Source organism: Lepidochelys kempii, chromosome 7, assembly GCF_965140285.1.
Source record: "Lepidochelys kempii isolate rLepKem1 chromosome 7, rLepKem1.hap1, whole genome shotgun sequence".
NCBI classification, from domain to species: domain Eukaryota; kingdom Metazoa; phylum Chordata; order Testudines; family Cheloniidae; genus Lepidochelys; species Lepidochelys kempii.
In genome coordinates this window covers 14,407,583-14,426,067 of record NC_136386.1, presented here as the reverse complement: position 1 = coordinate 14,426,067, position 18,485 = coordinate 14,407,583, and the positions used below count along the sequence as shown (strand labels likewise).

The 18,485-nt window shown below is 37.9% G+C and overlaps 1 protein-coding gene across 9 annotated transcripts in view; it reads right to left on the bottom strand.

Annotated features, from left to right (window-relative positions):
* The window catches only part of LOC140914094 (contactin-4), a 664,334-nt gene that overhangs the window by 233,656 nt on the left and 412,193 nt on the right, over window positions 1-18,485 (bottom strand). The gene's annotated exons all lie outside the window — the stretch shown is intronic.

The window sequence follows — 18,485 nt, the reverse complement described above, 5'->3', positions numbered from 1 at the left end:
AGCATTTTGTTTCATGTACCTGGTATACAACACAGCAGTGAAAGAGCTAAGTAGAAGATCCATATACTGCTTCTTTCTATGGTCCTGATCGTGCAATGAACTCCACATGGACAGACCTCTTCACCCACGGTAAGGGCATCTCTACACTTAACATGCTGAAGCAGCACAGCTGTACCACTTAAGTGTAGACACTACCTATACTGCTGGGAGGGTTTCTCCCATAGGTATAGGTAATCCACCTCCCTGAAAGATGATAGCTCGTTCAACAGGAGAATTCTTCCATTGACCTAGCGCTGTCTACACCAGGGATTAGATCGGTTTAACTATGCTGCTCAGGGGTGTGTGGATTTTTCACACCTCTGAGTGAGGTAGTTAAGTCGACTTAATTTTGTAGTGTAGACCAGGCCCAAGTTTATTGCAGAACGAGTGCCTGTATGTTTAGCTACTCAGAAATGGCTGAGTGCAGCTCATGGCAAATGGGCTCTGAACTTTTCAGAAATAAATGTGTGGTTTTCCTTCTGACCCCCCCGAAATGTAAACTAAAAATGTGCTAAATTGGTGTATAAGAGTGAAGATATTTTATCAAAACATCCCGATATGAAATGCAAAGAATGCTGTAGCCTCTTAATATTCTACCGTAAATTAGGGAGAGGAGTGTGGATGAAAACCTAGCTAGGGTTGTATTTATTATACTCTCCATGATATTATCTTCTGTTAATCCTTTCATTCCCCCAGGCCCTCTCCTTCTTTTCTTTTCTTCTTATTCCCCGATGCAACAGGAGCTCTCCTAACCTTCTCCATCTTCTTTTTTTTAATCTTTATTATGCATGGAGCTAAAGGTGAGCATTGCTAAGAGATATAGGTGAACTGGTTCAATGAAAATAAAAAGCAACCCAAACCTTCAGCCAAACATTGACTGCTAGACCTTTCAGAAGAGCTAAAAAAGTTCAGTTAACTTTGCATCCCCCACCTTCTGCTTTCAGGCTTCTGTGCTCCTAAACTAAAATTGGCAGCAGAATTTAAATTGTGTGAGGGAGAAAATGCAGGCAGTACTTCTGACCTAAGTTCAACTTGAAAGTATAAAAGAAAAAAACTCACAAAAAAGTTGTCACAAGATTTCCGGTCTGATTACCTTACCTAAGAGCTTTGATGGATAAGCCTGGTTAGGAACTGGAAAAGCACTTGAATTCTGCATGCTTATCTGAACCACACAATGTCCTGATTTCATAGTCAATGTCTGAGTTAAAAATCTATCAATATATTGTTGGACTCAATGTTACCCACAATTTCTTCTATTGTTTTCTAGGAATTATGTTAGATATAGCTGATAGGAAACGCCAAATACGGCTCGTGTTTCTCACAAACATACAGACCAGTAGTTACTAAATCAGGCTACAAATATATTTTAAAACTACTAATTAGGGCAAACTCCCATTGTGACCTAACTAGACTTTTTAAAAATGTTGTAAAGGACTCATATTTTTACAATGATCCAGACAATTTCTGAGCTTCTTAAATTCTTATGAGACATTAATAAGAACTTCTTGTGGGATCACCAGCACTGTGTCATAATTAAACATAAAACAGTATTTCAAAAAGTAACACGAATGTTGTTTATGATATATACACACACAGTTTGTATTATAACATAAATTCATTACCATCATAGATCATGTCTCTGAGTGATTTCATATTATCTTTAGAATAACTGTAACATAAAGTAAACTCTGATTTTTTCTCTCTCAAAAATAATTCATCTTCTTGCTTTTGTCAAGCAGTTGTTGTTGTTTTTAATTTTGCTATTCAGTATCATAAATACTGGTTCCTTGCTAGATGTCACAAAGCCCAGTCTGACCCATTTTAAGTCAGAGAGACTTTTCATTGACCTTAAAAGGAGTTTGATCTCTCCCTCTAAGTCAATAGGGATCTTCACAGGCCATTACTCTTGCACAAGAACCTAGAGAGCTCCTGTTGCATTGGGGAATAAGAAAAAAAGAAAAAAGAAAAGAAAAGAAGATAACCTAATCTCCATATTCCACAAATAAGAAGTGAGGTAGACTCTGTTTACACACGTTTACTCTCAGCTACACTACTGATTGTGACCTAAGTATGGATTTAACTTGAAGCCTCCTAAGAGGCGCTAATACCCTAATTAAGGATAAGGATTCTCAACTCAATTAACAATTTAAATAATTTTTACATGAGGTTAGGTGACCAGTCTTCCTGGTATTACCCCTCCACCTCGTTCTGACTCCCTACTATCTCCTCAATGAACTCTCAGGAGAACTGGAGAGAGTGGGAGAAAAGGAGTCATGTAGAGGAGTGACAACGAGGCTGGAAATGAGCAGACGAACTATAATACTATGATATAATACTCCGAAGCAATCATATGTGAGGAAGATGTATCTCAGTGGATGCATGGCACTCATGGCCAGGCAGCTGGTAGAGCGTAGAGCTGGTGGGGGTAACCTATAATTCTAGCATATATTCAGGAACTCTACTGAATTGTTTTGAGGGGTGTCAGAAGAACCCTATAGCAAGTACCTCAGAAAGAAAACTCTGCCTCTGTTATGTAATGATTTGAGAGAGACTGTGCAAAGATTATCAAGGAGCTACATTTCCCAAATCTCCTCTCCTCAACACAAAAGGGGATGCTCTAAGCAAATACCTGTTGTATTTATCTTTATTTTTAAATACATATTAAATATGTCCGACTGATTCATATATTATTCAAAACACATTTCACATAATCTCTACCTTCAATTATAGCTGTGTGCAGCTCACTGTTGCTGGCAGAAAAAGAAAGATAACAACAACAACTAATAATAATCACCACCACCTCAGGATGAGATTGGGATATCCTTACTCATTTCTGATATGCATAGGTCCTTTACTCCTGGAGTAGCTGTATAGACTTCAAAGGTGGTAAATTATGCAGCATGAGGAAGGGAATTGCAATCTAGCCCATAGGGATTACAGCTTCAATTTTTATACTGATTGGATTTACAACAAAAATTAAAGGACATTTTAATTTCTCCAATGTCCCAAATAGTCAAATACAGAAATGAGCATTTTTAAGCATCTAATTTCAATAGATGTGTTGTCCTGATGCTCAGATAGTGTAGTGATGGGTGCCTAGAAATATCATAGACAGACTGATCGATCATGCTGGAATAGGGAAAAGACAAACTATCCCCTCGTAATTCTATTAGTCAGTGAACCATGCTGACGCAGATATCTACTGTATCGACTACATTATCTATGTTACACCACATAGAGGTACTTGAGTCACATTGTCTTGTTGTTTCACATTATTTCAAGTGTGGTGTGTCAGTTTACATTGCATCACATCATACTAAAGGTCACAAGAAAATATACCTCATGTTTAAAAGAGGATTGTTGCCGTTAAGCTCAGATACTCAAACTAATAAAAAAGGCACACAGCAAACTTGTTTCTTTATTGCTGGTCTTTGCCAGACCCCATGGACATATGATGGCTGATGCCAAAGTGTAATTTTTAAGGCTGTTTCAAGTGGCTTATTCCAACAGAGGGACTGATGTGGTTCTGGTATGAAAGGTGGGGCAAGTAACCACAGTGTGCCAGAGGGTCATAAATACCTCACCGTGCAAATGTTCAACCAGCAATGCAGCACGGCTGGAGAGGGACCATAGAAGAGGATGTTATTGCACGGACCTGATTGTAGGACTGGTGCCTAAATAATTTGCTCTTTCATCCTCTGCCAGTGAACCAATTTTGAAAAGCAGACGAGACAGCAGTTTTCAAGCTTCAACCATACTGGTTCATAAATGTCTAGAGACATTTGATTTGGCACTGTATTGCTAAGAAATAAGTGCAGCCTATTTACATCATTTGCAAGCACTGTACTGGGTAGTTAGAAAACTAGTCACAACACACAAAAGATACAGAATTCAAAGGCAGTAATGGCCTCAGTTAGGTAAAATAATTTTGTTAATTGATGTAATTAATTTGTATCAAACCCATGGGAGCTGAGAACAAAATGACATTAAGTGTAAGTTGATGACAGATCATGAGATCAAGTTGCTTTCCACATACCAAAATACATGCACTTGACACCTTTTAACATTTGTCTTTTACCCCCACCCCCCACTCCACCCCACCAACAACAACTTTTCTGCTACCTAACAACAACAACAGACACAGCTAAAAATACTACTTGGCTTTCAAAAGAGAAAATTGCATTGGTTAAGGAAAATAAATGAGAAACTCTGGGAGCAGCTGTCAGCATAAAAGTAGAACAAAAGGGGGAGAGAAAAATTACAACGATGCCCAGTTAAATTTATTTCTCAAATTTATTTCTGAGTGACTATTCTTCCTTCTTCTTTCTCTTCCCAATTACTGCCTGTGGGTAGCCAAGATAAGCAAGTCCAAACTGTTTAGTTCATAGCCCACACAGTCTTGTTGCCACGATCCAATGTATTATTGAAACCAGGACATGATCCTCTGATTGTATCTGGTAACAAATGAGCTACGCTGATTTATACCAGATGAGGATCTGGGCCAAAGAATTCTAAATACTCAGCAATTAATAAACAGAACAAAATTGCTGTCTTGTCTCTTGTATGTGGAAAACTACTATTTGCACCATAAATATGATAGTCTTGATTAAATTACAATATTGCTGGTTAAAAAATGAATTTAATATATACAGTATCTAGTATATCATAAGGCAAATACATTTTATTTTACTATACTATGTCATTTTGCAGGAAGAGGTTTGTTACAGGATGCTTGTTATTGTAAAATAGTCAATGGCATTTAAATTCACCACAAAAATTATGATTATTTATATTGCCGTAATGGCAAGAGATCTCAATCACAGATTCGAGCCCCACTGGGGTAGTCACTGTACAAACATACACCAAAAAGGCTTACTTATCTAAGTATATGTTTACTAGATGCAATTGTTAAAATAAAGATAATGAAAAAGATAGTGTTAGTTTTTATAGATCTATATATTTTGATAGAGGCCATGGCTGAAAGATTGATAGATGGGTAGATCTGTAAAGACTATCAGACCATGTGGTGGGTATCATTAAAATAATATTAAAATCAGTAGTGGGCATGGGCATGGGCATGGTTTACCAGTTGAGAGCCTTGACATCAATGGAAGTCCTTCTGTTGAGTTCAGTGAGCTTTACATCTAGCCCTAAGTGGGGAGAACATTTATAAGATTATTTTAATTATACTTTCTTTTAGGCTTTTATGCCTATAAAATGATGATTCAAAGTACCTAAGTTTATAAAGAACTACTACCATATGATTTCATGGTGCTCTCTTTGATCCTTTACTTTCCAGCATCTACTGTCTGGTCTGTGTTAGTCTTTACAGATCTATTACTTTTCTGTGAAAATACAAATACCCTTCATGTGTAAGCTATGCTTTCTGTTTATGTATTTTCACAATAAGAGATTCCTTTTGAGTTGCATCTGTTACTCAAGACAGAGACAACTGACCCAAAATGAACATGGAGCAAGCTTAAGCTTAAGGCCAGTTGCAAACAGTGATTCACCTCCAAAAGGCATCTCTTCTTCTATCAGCAAAAATAAACAGAAGCGAAGATCAAGGTTTTGACTCCTTTGAAAGGAGCATGCTTTTTTATGCTTGTGAGGCTTTCATCCAACACACACAAAATTACATTGAATTTTAGGAGAAAAGCTATCTTTTAAACACAGTAGTACAGGAACTGCCAGGCTGGATCGAGTCCAATATCCTGTCTTTGACGGTGTACAGAAATAAATACTGCAGAGGAAAGTCCCTTGCTGTTCTATTTCTACTGGGATGGACAGCTGTGGATCAGTGAGCAGCAATTTGCCCCCTGCAGCCACATTGTCTACTAAGTCAAGCACGGCTTAGAAATAGTTGAGAATCAGGTCCCAGGTACACAGTGGACATAGGAAAGTATCTACATTTTCACCCTTCATGTCTGGGTTCCAACACACTCGCTGGGCACTGCAGGAGAGCCCAGTCCAGAGCCACTGTCTATATTATGTATGTTCCATAGAAACCCAGAAGCCGTGGTTTTCTTGGGCTGTCAACCCATCAACTTTCAGAAACACTAAATTCACCATAAAAAAGTAAATGAAGTAATTGGAAAACCCATCTGGAAATTTCTTTACTAACTGCAGTTTATTCTATCAAAAAGAATTTCTTTATCTGAATTTTAAAAAAATCTTGTCCCACGTTGCCTACTTTCAGTTTTTTGAATGTACAAAGTTTTACCCATGTCACTGGTGTCTAGAGTTGGGCAGGAACTGGGTTTTCTGTTTCAGGGACATTTCACAATTTTTGGAAACCAATTCTGTTCCAAAATGGGACCAAAAAACCCCAACCCCCCCCCAAAACAAAAATATCCTCTTGGATCAATCATTTTGAGGTGAAAAATTGAAATGTTCCATTTTGAAAATGTCAAAACAGAAAGTTCCAACCTTATCACAATTTTTTTTTTCATTTTGTCCTCAAAATGAAATTTTGTTGATATTGACATGTTTCTGCAAAATGTTTAACTTTTGACATATCAGCATTTTCGGATGGAAAACAGTTCCATCGGAAAAATTCCAACCAGCGCTAGGGGAATCCCAACAAAGTGATTACTTCTCTGCAGGGGAGTTGAATTTATGTTTACAAGTCTGGCCCAGAAAGATCGCTTAGCTTACAACTACAGGGGACCCAAGCCAGAAGTCTTCTGTCACCATCAGGAGCAAGATTCACTTGTGTGATAATTCTAGTGCCACATGACTTGACTCACAAACTGCTACCTGGTGGCTGAGTGCTCTGTGGAAAGAATAGCTAAGCAGCCTGGAAAATGAGGATAGCTCCACCCCATCTCAATGTTTGTTGGAGCGCATCACAGGTTTTGCCCTCTTGTTTAATAGAAAACTGACATCTGTTATTCCCTCCCTAAAACACACACTGGTTTCTGGATGCTTTGCTCACAGATCTGTCTTTTGCATGACTGAAAGTCCCCCAACTACTGTGGCAGGGCTGTTTGTGGAAAGTGGCATTTTGAGGGACTGGAAAAGCCCAGGTGAATTAAGTGCTACTCAGAATCAAACCTCTTCTGAGCTTTAAGACACTTTATAACCATTTGATCCTCCCTTTTGATTAGCTGACCCACATGGACTGAAAAATAAACTTTTATACCATGCATATTAAGTCCTTACTTTTTTGTAGTCAGAATTTTTCATCTCATTGTTTCATGGATTTATTACAACTTGATGTTTCACCCGAGTGATCTTCTAGTCTAACTTTATTCACGCTATCTTTGAGATGTAACTTAATCTTATGTAGAGAAATGCCTTTAATGTTCCCTTAGCATTATAACATCTTCAATGTACTGTACTCAAATGATCCTCCCCTCTTATGTACCTAAGTCTTCCATTTATGCAAAGCCCTTTTCCTGTTTTCTTCCACCCATCTCCACCACTCTATATTTAATTCACCTCAGCTACTTTTATTGAAGCTTCATTACTACTTGTTATGGAAGAAACCTGAGTTAATATTGTATAATTTTCTGCAAAAATGCACAGAATAAGCACAGAAAGCACAGAAAGACTCAGATATTTTACTCAGACAGGGATCTGCCCAAGGATATATACATTTGACTCCTGTTGACATCATCAGCATCAGGGCAACCTTCCAAGTGCTGGACTTGGCTTCCTCTGATTATGCCATAAATCTATCACACAGATCAAAAAAATCGAACTTAGGGGGATCTAAGTGTGATCCCCATCAGGCCATGTCCCGAAAAAGTTGACTCTGATGCCAAGTCACAAGGAGTTCAGTAATGAGTTTAAAGCATAGATACTGGTTTAATGGCATCATAATAACCTCATTTTGTTTTGGTTTAAGTCACCCATTATAGGCTGGCTATTTGTCAGTTTGTAAGATCTAATAAGAATATTGAAGTCAGCTGTGATATCCCTACAGCGCTCACTTCTCCTCCAACCTTTATTTATTTATTTAAACTTTCAGTTCAATTTTATCTGACCCTCCCTCTACTTGCTTTGCCATAAACAGTGTACAAATAGCAGGAAATATGATAGAAGCAAACCTGTTTGGGGCAAATTTTCTATATCCTCCTAATATGTACCTGTAAAATTGCAAGTGCACTTATTTGCCTGTGCAAAATCTTACATTTATGAATACAATTACCCATTTCATGAGAGTAAGCATAGGAATTTACAGACTCAAATGGATATGCACATATATTTTAAAGATACACTTTAGGAGGCTCTTTAGAATATTTTCCATGTGGAAATATCATGTGGTATTTAAATTATATGCAAATGCTAAAATGGAACTTATATTTGACATCTTCGTTTTATGTTCAATCATAAATAAATCATATTCAGATATTTTAAGTTATAGGAAAGTGTACTATTTCATATGTTACTGAATCACTAATGCATCGTATGAAAAGATATTATATACTCTTTAGATATATGAAACTCATATTTCCTTTACACATGGGGTGGTCCACTCCAATTTTAAAGCTAGAGGTTTCCTCAATTTTCACAAAAATCACAACATTTGGTTAAAAGAAACCATGAAGATCCTGCAAACTTTTTGTTTTTCTTATCTATAGTACATTTTCTGTATCCAGCAGTCAAAACCCAAGGCAAAATAAGAAAGCATTCAGGAGGCTGTTAAGCACTAAGCACTTGTTGTCTGTCTGTACATTTATTAAAATGAAACTTGAAGGGAGTTTAAAGCAAACTGAGGTTAAACATTTTATTTCAAATGAACAGGTCGAAGCCATTCTTATTCTCTCTGAACATTATACTCAGTGATTGATACTGTTAGCTAAGAAAAGGAGTACTTGTGGCACCTTAGAGACTAACCAATTTATTTGAGCATGAGCTTTCGTGAGCATCACTTCATCGGATGCATGCCATGGAAACTGCAGCAGGCTTTATTTATACACAGAGAATATGAAAAAATACCTCCTCCCACCCCACTGTCCTGCTGGTAATAGCTTATCTAAAGTGATCACCAGGTGGGCCATTTCCAGCACAAATCCAGGTTTTCTCACCCTCCACCCCCCCACACAAATTCACTCTCCTGCTGGTGATAGCCCATCCAAAGTGACAACTCTTTACACAATGTGCATGATAATAAAGTTGGGCCATTTCCTGCACAAATCCAGGTTCTCACCACACACACAAACTCACTCTCCTGCTGGTAATAGCTCATCCGATGAAGTGAGCTGTAGCTCACGAAAGCTCATGCTCAAATAAATTGGTTAGTCTCTAAGGTGCCACAAGTACTCCTTTTCTTTTTGCGAATACAGACTAACACGGCTGTTACTCTGAAACCTGTTAGCTAAGAGGAACTTTTAAAATTTCCATTGAAAATTATGGCCAATTTGAGAGACAGTTTAATTGAATATTTCATACTGTAGGGAAAGCTAATAAAATTGAAGAGAGAATTCTTGGAATATATCCAGTTTAAATGATAAAAACCCTTTCCTTATTTTCTTCCTAGGGAATTGGTTTTAACTACCTATGCCAGTTTATTTTCATACAGTTACAAATCGGTATTTCTGCAAGACAAAATTGTGCCTTGGGAATAGTAACTCTTTTCAGGAAAATAAAAAGCCAGATAGATTGGACAGCTGAAGGGCATCACTAATTAACACAACATAATGCTCTTCAAGGTGAGTCAGTTGTACTAAGACTTCCAGAGCAGAAAAGATCTAAAACTCTCAATTTCTCTCTATTTTTTTTTTTTGCCTATCACTTCAATTACCTTCATTACATCAAATGCACAAACATATCTTGCTAATAATATTTAACTGATAAGAATGAGATTTCACATACGACATTTCTAATACAATCAATAAATAAATAAATAATAATCTGGGTGTTTTTTATAAACAAGTTGCACCAGGCATTTTTGGGGTGATGCAGTGCAGTAAAAAAAATGAAATTACATTTGAAAATGGATGTAAACACTCCTGCATAAAGAGCTGTTTTATGGGGGAGGCTTTCCAACCTTTGCATGCTTATGGATGCTTTGCATGCTTCCCTTGCTAACAGAACTGCGGATAATCCCTGCACCACAGCCACACCACTTGCTTTTAAGAAACCAAGATGGTCAAGATCAGACATGCAACCATGAGCATTCTCATCAAAAACCAATTTGAATCCTTTGATATTTGATTAATACCATCATACCCCACAGATCTCAAAAGACAAAGGGTCTGGCGACACCAACCCACAGCTGATATATCTTAGCCATGGAGAATAGAATAAATTCATCACAGATAATTGAAGGGAGTATTACGAAGCTGAGACACTCGGCTTAGTAAAATGGCAAACAGGTGGATGGGTGGTTGCTGGTGGTTTCTGTAGGTTAGGACAAGCAATTCCTCTTGACGTCAGTCACATCACTTCTGCAACTCTGAACAAAGGCCTACAGAAGACCATACTCCAAGCAGCTCTCCCTATCTCCTCTCTTGTCTCTCCTTCACTTTCCACAGATCACGGTTATGCTGAGTTCAAGCAGCTGTGGAGTGGCGAGAACTGTCTAACAAGTGATGTACGTCATTGAGCCAGTTCACACTTTGTCAGATATACCTTGCCATCAGTAACAGGACCATAAAAAATCCATAGTTTTCCTTAGCCTCTGAGGATGCGAGCAAATAAAGCTATTCCAGTGTTAATTTAGTTGTGGAAGAGTTCCGGCACTGAAATGGATGTGGGAATGGATAGACCACTGTATGAGAGTAAATTAAGTGTCTGAAATATTTGAATCAAAGTCAAAGACAAGGCAAAACATACAACCAGCCCAATAGAAATGGGCTTTACTCAAAGGTCACGGAGCAGAGTCCATCATTCACTGAGCCAGGGAGAATGCGTATGACTCTATAGCCTTGGAGTTGGGTACTCACCTGGGGGTGGCAATGACAGTCCTTACTCCAATTAATCTTTAACTATTTATACAAAGTGGAATGTCTTCAGCAGGTACTGAGAGTGCCCCACCCCAGAAAAGCCAGTAGCCTGGGAGAAGGAACACTTGACTTCAAGTCCCTGCTTCAGTTGTGGGTCTGCCACATCCCAGGTGAGTTCCCTAACCCCTGGGCTATTGGTTATAGAGGGTCACCACTAATATCACCACCACCTGCTCCTCCTCCTCCTTCGTTCTGAGATTGGTGCCTCAGTCTCCCTGGGAATCGAGCCTGAGAAATCAAAATCCAAATGTTTCATTTTTAAAATGTCAAATGAACCATATCAACATTTTCTACCCCCCAACACACACTTTTTTATTAGACTGTAACATGTGTCATCCCTATAGTTCCACACTATGATCATGATCACAGATGCTTTCTCTTCAGTACAGGACAAGAGCACAGAGTTTATGGATTACTGACACAAATGTTCTGACACCAAACATCCATATAGTCAGCACACCGCAGCTGACCACAGCTAATAAGCAGATATATTCACACTACTCCATTAGGATTACTTATATTAGCCCAATACAATGCATGATACAATGATAAAATGTATAAATACACTGCATATTAAGAATACATAAAACACAAGGAGACATCTCTACGTCCCTTAACATGAGATAAGTTATCAAGGAGAGACAGGCCCCATAGCATATTTATTAATGACCAAGTCATTTTTGTTGTTTTCAATTTCTGAAAGTTAGGAATTGCTCAAGGGACATTTCTGAAACGTAGTTTAAAAAACAAAATCAGTCCTGTGCTGATGTCTTATTAGTTAAGTTTGAGCCTAGAGGAAACCATTAGAGTAAAGCTGCACATCCATGGAAATACAGGAGTATAATGGGAACTTCCAAATACCAACCCTTAACTATAGCAATACCTTTAGCGGTACTATAGGATGAGGAAAAAATACAAAGAACTTCAGGAAGAGAACCAGAAATAAATATGGATTATGTTTATAGAAGCAAAATTATACAGCAGTTTCTGCAGCAACTTCCAAAGCAGCTGGAGAATGAATGTATCTATTATTCAGCCGAGCTGTATGAGTTTTACAGCTAGCAATAGGTGAATTAAGTCAAAGTCAAAAACTCCACTAAAACCTTTGCTTATTTCACAAATTAAAGATGTTGGATCTAGAAGTTTTAGAAGTTTTTTTAATCTATTATTTTTCTTTTACATGTGCCTCTTCTTATGAGTTTGGGTTGTTCCCATGACTGTCATAACATCATTGGAGTTTGGACATTACATCCACACTTTTGGGGCTCATCAGAACCAAGCCAAACCCACACTCTGAAACTTGGTTCTTCAATTGCTGGTTATTTCTTCCCTTTTGATGTTCTTCTCTCTCCCAAACATACATACAGTAAAAATTGAGGGTATTATGCTATCTACCTAATTAATTCAAAGCTTATTGCTTATATACACTATTAAGTGTCTCATGAGCTCCTCCTCCGCTAGCATATATAGAACCAAACTAAACAGATACAGTACAGTATTATAGCAATGTTACGCCGAGGCTTATTTAAACTCCATCATATTTGCGGGGAGGAGGAAGAGAAGGTCAAGTTAGAAGTTGTTCCAAAGTATATGTGCCCATTCATATACTACTCTTCGCTGTAAATTTTACCAGTTGTAGTCGGACTTCATCAAACTGATATCTTTGCCTAACACATTAAAACTAAAATGGGGTCAGTTGTTTCATTTGGTTTTGAATAATATTGTACATTTATTTTAGCATCAGAGTTCAGGCACATCTCTAGTGAAAATACAGTTTCGAGTAAATTACTGCACATTTTATAGTTAATTCTTCCAGGTCAGGGCTTTTTATAGTTCAAGTTGGGGAGGTCAGTCAATGAGCAGTGGGATCCAGTTGGGATTCATTATTTTTTTAAGGGAGATTTTTCTGCTGCTAGTAGCCTGCTCCAAGACAGTCATTGTTCTCAACCATTTACGCAATGGCTTCTAACCATCTTCTGTCTATTCTTCATCCTCAAGGGTCACTCTGCTGGTCTGTAGATACTACACTGAGGTGCAAGTCATGTTCCATATCTGATGAATTGTGGCTTTGAGTTTTTGTCACTCAAAGCTTATTGCTTGTATACACCAGAAATTATTCTATTAACAAGTTTCTCATGAGCTCCTCCTCCACTAGGGGACTGGAACTTGGATTGGGGCAAACTGGCTGTGGTTCAGTCTTAACAAGAGTGACGGGGCGCTTGTGGGCTTACAAGTAGCTCCTGCCTCTATTTTTGAGAAAGTATGTTCGTTCTTTGTCAAAGAGTTTTGATTTTGTGGGCACCCTTGGAGACTTCTGTTACCAAAGTATCATTTGGGACTGATAACCAAGAACATCTTTTTCATTGGCATGTGGCCTTTCCTATCTGATCTGGCTCTCTCCACAGCAATCCATGTAACTTCCATGCTGCATTATTGCACTGAACTTTACTTGGAGCTACTCTAGAAGATCGCTCAGGAGCTTCCTCCAGTGCAGAATATTGTTAGATAAATTATCGATTTTCTCCAGGGACTGTCCTGGTTTCCTATTCATTTTGGGGTACAATTCAAGGTGTTACTTTTGATGTAACAGCTTCCTGTCTAGCTGAGAGTCTTCATCTCTCTTTATGTGCTTTCATGACAATTTAGGACATCTGAGCTCCTTAAACTAAAAATCTCTAGATAATAAACATGAGGGTTCTTAAGGAAAGTATTCTCTTGACAGATGAAACAAAAGCCAGACTACAGATACTATTTTTCCACTAAAGAAAACATTAGTCAATAAAAGTTATGGAATAACCACCTTACACAATGCTGTAAAATACTGGAGACTGGAGTAACCATTAATCCCTGTATCATCTAATGGTTAGAAAGCTAAATTGAATTCTTAAAATATATGCACAGGTTCTAAACTAATTGAAGAGAACAACTTTTTGCAGAAATCCTCAAGGGGAAAGGAATTCTCTTTCAATCACAATTTCAGTGGAGAGCCTGATGCTTTTGTTGTCAGGTCGAAGTACATCAAGCACCATCAGAAATAAAGCTGATTCCTGCCAACTTTGTATCCTGCTATTTACAGAAAGGTTTAGGCAAGGGATTCAGTTCTCACATATTTGTGAATAAGCAGATAAAATTACCAATGAGTAATTTAATACTTCTCCTGGGTAGGAGCAAGTACTAGATAATCTGTCTGGCACGTTTCTTTAACGCGGAAGGATGTCGAACCTAATTTGCACTCACTGGCTTGCAATTGTGCTGTATTCTGTTACCTAACAGAGCAGCCAAAATATATATATTTATATATATATCTATATATATTTATAGCTGCATATTTTGTAAATATAGCAGGAAAACATGACACAATACTGCAGAGTTACAGCATTACTTGTCTTGTTTCAAATAAGGCAACAGGATACACCAGGAGTGCTTTAGGCCCTGGATGTTTATAGTTGTAAAATATTAAGAGGACTAGTGCTTACATGTGAGAATTGTGAGCTGGTGACTGGTATAAAAATATACTTGGCTGTATCCAGTATAAGGAAGGCTGGGGCGCAATTATGGAAATCTTGGGAATATTTTTTTTTAAAAGGAGAGTGCTGTTAATTTTAACATGCATGTTTTAATGGTAAAAGCAGGTTTTTAAATTTATACACAGTGAAAAGTAAAATGGTAGTTAACCAATTCAATAAAAATCCATGTAGTTCTACTTACATGTTTTGCCTTGACAACAATAGGAGCACTTAAAACAGTGTTCTTGGGAGGACACCATAACAGGATACCAGTGAGTGAGTGTGATGAAATTTCATCATACCTACCTGTCAAAAAGGAAGTGTTTTCTTTGGCTCTATTTCATTTTATGATTAAAGAAGCATGCAGTGTCTGATTGATTGATTGATTTGGGTTCTTCATCTTCATCTTCTCTCTTGCTCTCTCTCTCTCTCTTCCAGATTTGGTTAAAAGTACTTGACGATAATTCTGTGCTAACACTCCCACAGATCTACCAATGAACTGTATTCTGACTTCTGGTAACCCTGATTCCCCCACCCCCACAAAAACAGAGAGACTTTAAGACACGTGGCTGCTTTGTGATGGGCATAAATACTTTGTCTCTCTCATTCTGGGCCCCTGGGGGCGGAACCAAGTTCTATAACACCCTGCCTTTACCACTCTGTTTTGACTGCATCTTTCATGGCTCAAGGCTAAACAATGTAACTGTTCCAGGGATCCCCTATTGGTTTTCCTCTCCGAAACTGAGTGGTGCTTCAGTTATTGATAGGTAACTACAGCCATATATGAATTAAATGTATATTATTCAAGTTAAATGTATAACTATTTTATACTGAGTTTGTAAACTCTTTGGGACAGAGACCATTTTTGTACCAGCACCTGGCACAATACACTCCAGAGCCATAATGGGCTCCTAGGTGCTATTGTTTTACAAATAATAAATAATTATAATAAGATAATAACTGTACAGTCATAGGCCTTTGAAATTTCTCGTTTTCAGCAGGGAGAGTGTTATTTTTTTAAAGGAACTCAGGTTAATTCCGTTAAATTGATTCTGCAGGAATGGTCATCGGAAAATAGGGGTAATAGGCAACTTGTACCCTGTGGTGGGAGAATCAGGCCTGGGTGGTACTTTTCAAAAGAGTCTGGGTGATCTGGCACCTACACATAATTGAAGATTCAAAGAGAGACAGGTGCCTAACTCACTTAGGCTCTTTTGAAAATCTCACCCTTTGGCTGTTGTATGCCTGTTCTTATATAGTTGCTTTGATGTTTACATGTTAGTGTTATAGTCACATCCTCAAAAATGTAATGGATGGAATGGAAAGATGATTTATTTATTTTTTTTACAGAAAAATGTAATGTTTAATTTTAAAACAAAAAGAGAGGGGAGGGGAGGAGATCAGACTAGTAAGCAATGTAGCACTAGCTGTTAAATAGGTCAGCCGACTAAACTGGAGACACTTCTGAAAAGGAAGCATACCAAAGTTAAATGGGTTGACTGGCCAAGCTTGGTTCACAGGTGGCCACTTACTGTGTTGTATAAAGAAGCTCTTTTAAGGACAGGTAGGTTGGTTGAGGAGTGAGGGTTGCAGAGAGGGGTAAGACTGTTAAAGTCCAAAGAGGGAGCAGAGTGGGACAGGCCCTGTTGAGATGATAGGGAGGAATACAGATTCAAATGATTTCAGGGGCTCACCATTTAGATTAGATTCTTCTCTCCTTATTTCACACAGGTTAATCTCTCCATTTAATACTGGGATTTAATCACTCAAGTAAATGCTATATTAAGTGGACTGTTTCTAATTATTGGAGCCACAATCACAGTTTTGGAATAATACGTGGCAATACCTGGAAAGTCAGGTCGTCTTCACTGATTTCACCTGACCTGTCTTAAACCCACTATTTTCATGTTGGCTGTCCTAGATCATGTTTAAAACAGCCAGTTTTAATATGCTGAGAAAAACAGCAACGATCTGATCTAGCAAAGCAAAGATTAAAAGAAGTAGGTTGAAGAGAAAGTACTTTGCTTTTCCCTGTATAAATCAATTTACCTCATGTTTTAATCCTTTAAAACTATACAGATCATTGTAAAACCAGTCACACTTTTAACAGACCCCTTTTATTGACATTACAGCTGCTTTTATAGAAAGACTGCAATTGAATTAAATTGTAAACATATTCCCCAAAAATAGAGTTTGGGATTTGCATTTTTCCTACTGAATTTCAATAAGGAGAATAAGGAAGGCTCACAAGGGAGATAAGCACGGTCTTTCCCAAGATTTATTTGAATTTACAATTACTTTGGATAATATTAATATATTTTTATATACTTAAGTTACCAGTGGGACCAATATGCTTATGCTTTGGAGGGAGAGGCTTGTCAATAGGCCTGTCAATAGCTTGATTATAACTCTCTCACTTGGGATGTATGTAACTCAGCGTATGCCTGTACTACAAATTAAACATGATGTTCCAGGTCTGAGCCCAGGAGTAAATTTTTTCAGATTGGAAAAGCTTCTGTAGTAAGCTGTGGGGAAAACCATCAGAGGAGAGGGAGATACCCACCAGAGAACTTGCAGGGTCAAGTGTATCTATTTATTAGAGCTGACTGGGAATTTTTTTTACAAAACTTTATTCAATAAAAAATGCCAATTCACCATTGGTTTTGACAAAAATTTCATTGAGAAGGTTCCCCAGGTCCAGGATGGAATCTCTCTCTCTCATTCACTCTAGAACAGTCCAATGGTTAAGGCACTTACCTGGGAGGTGGGAGACTGAGGTTAAAGTCTCTACTCTGCCTGATTCTTGTTTTCCAGCCAGCTCTACTGTTTATATCCATTCTATTATATTCTAATGCTAGAGAAATTCAGCTTCTAAACGCTTGCTTCATAACACAAATCAGGCTGATATATTACACCCTAAAGTAAACCATGCATCCTGCCCTCTATTATTATTTACAGCATTTATAGTCTACAGCCCAACAAAAGCAGGCACAATAAAGAAATATTTTTATGCACAGATTTCAACACATTTGGAAGAATTGCCAGGCAACCTCTTCATCTTTATTCATTCATTCATTGGTGCAAAACTAGGCATCAGCAGTTTTCAATTATCTCTTTGATTTTTCATTGATTAGAATGTCTGCCTACCACCACAAAGACCCTAGCCGTCTGCTTGGAATTTAAAGAGAACTGATTTGGAAAGACAAAAAATATCTCTTATGCCAAGTGCCATATCAAAGCAAAGTTTGTGTGATTTTGTTCTTCACTATATCAAGTTCCCTCTTCAGATGCTCTGGCCAACATATATCGCAGCATAGCTTCAAAAACTGATGGCGTGTGGTTGTGGGTGATTGTGAAAGTTTCACTAGCTTTTCCCACTTCTCCCGAATGTTCAATCCTCTAAACAGGATCCAGTGTTATAATCTCCAAGTTGCTACCATGTATAAATGGATTTATGTTATTTGATATATGTTGTTTGGACATGGGGCCAGATTCTCAGCTGAGGTAAATCTGCATACCTCCACTGAAGTAATTGGAGTTACACAAATGTACACGGTCTGAGGAGCAGGCCTCAATCTTAAGAAAGTTACTGTGGCCTAAAACTGAAGGAGCTATAAGGCACTTCAGTTTTCCTCAGATGTACAATAATTAATGCATATTGCCAGGACAACCTTTGGAATGGTTACAAACAATGCTGAATCATTTGTGGTCAACCTATGAACACTAGATCTTAAGAAGACTTTCTTTAGCACTCTCTCTGGATTTTTCACTTTACAATACCCTATTTGGGATTGGGGGCATATTCACGCACTCTTTCTTTATGTCTGCTTAGTATGAGCAAAGTAGCTTTAGGCACAGGAAAGTTTTCACAACACTGTCCAGTAATATTCCATCAACCATTTCTTTCTTTTATGGACTCCAATCTTGCAGACCCTTTCACATGCCCACTTACTTTAATCGCTGTTCCATTGCAGAGGGATTGGAG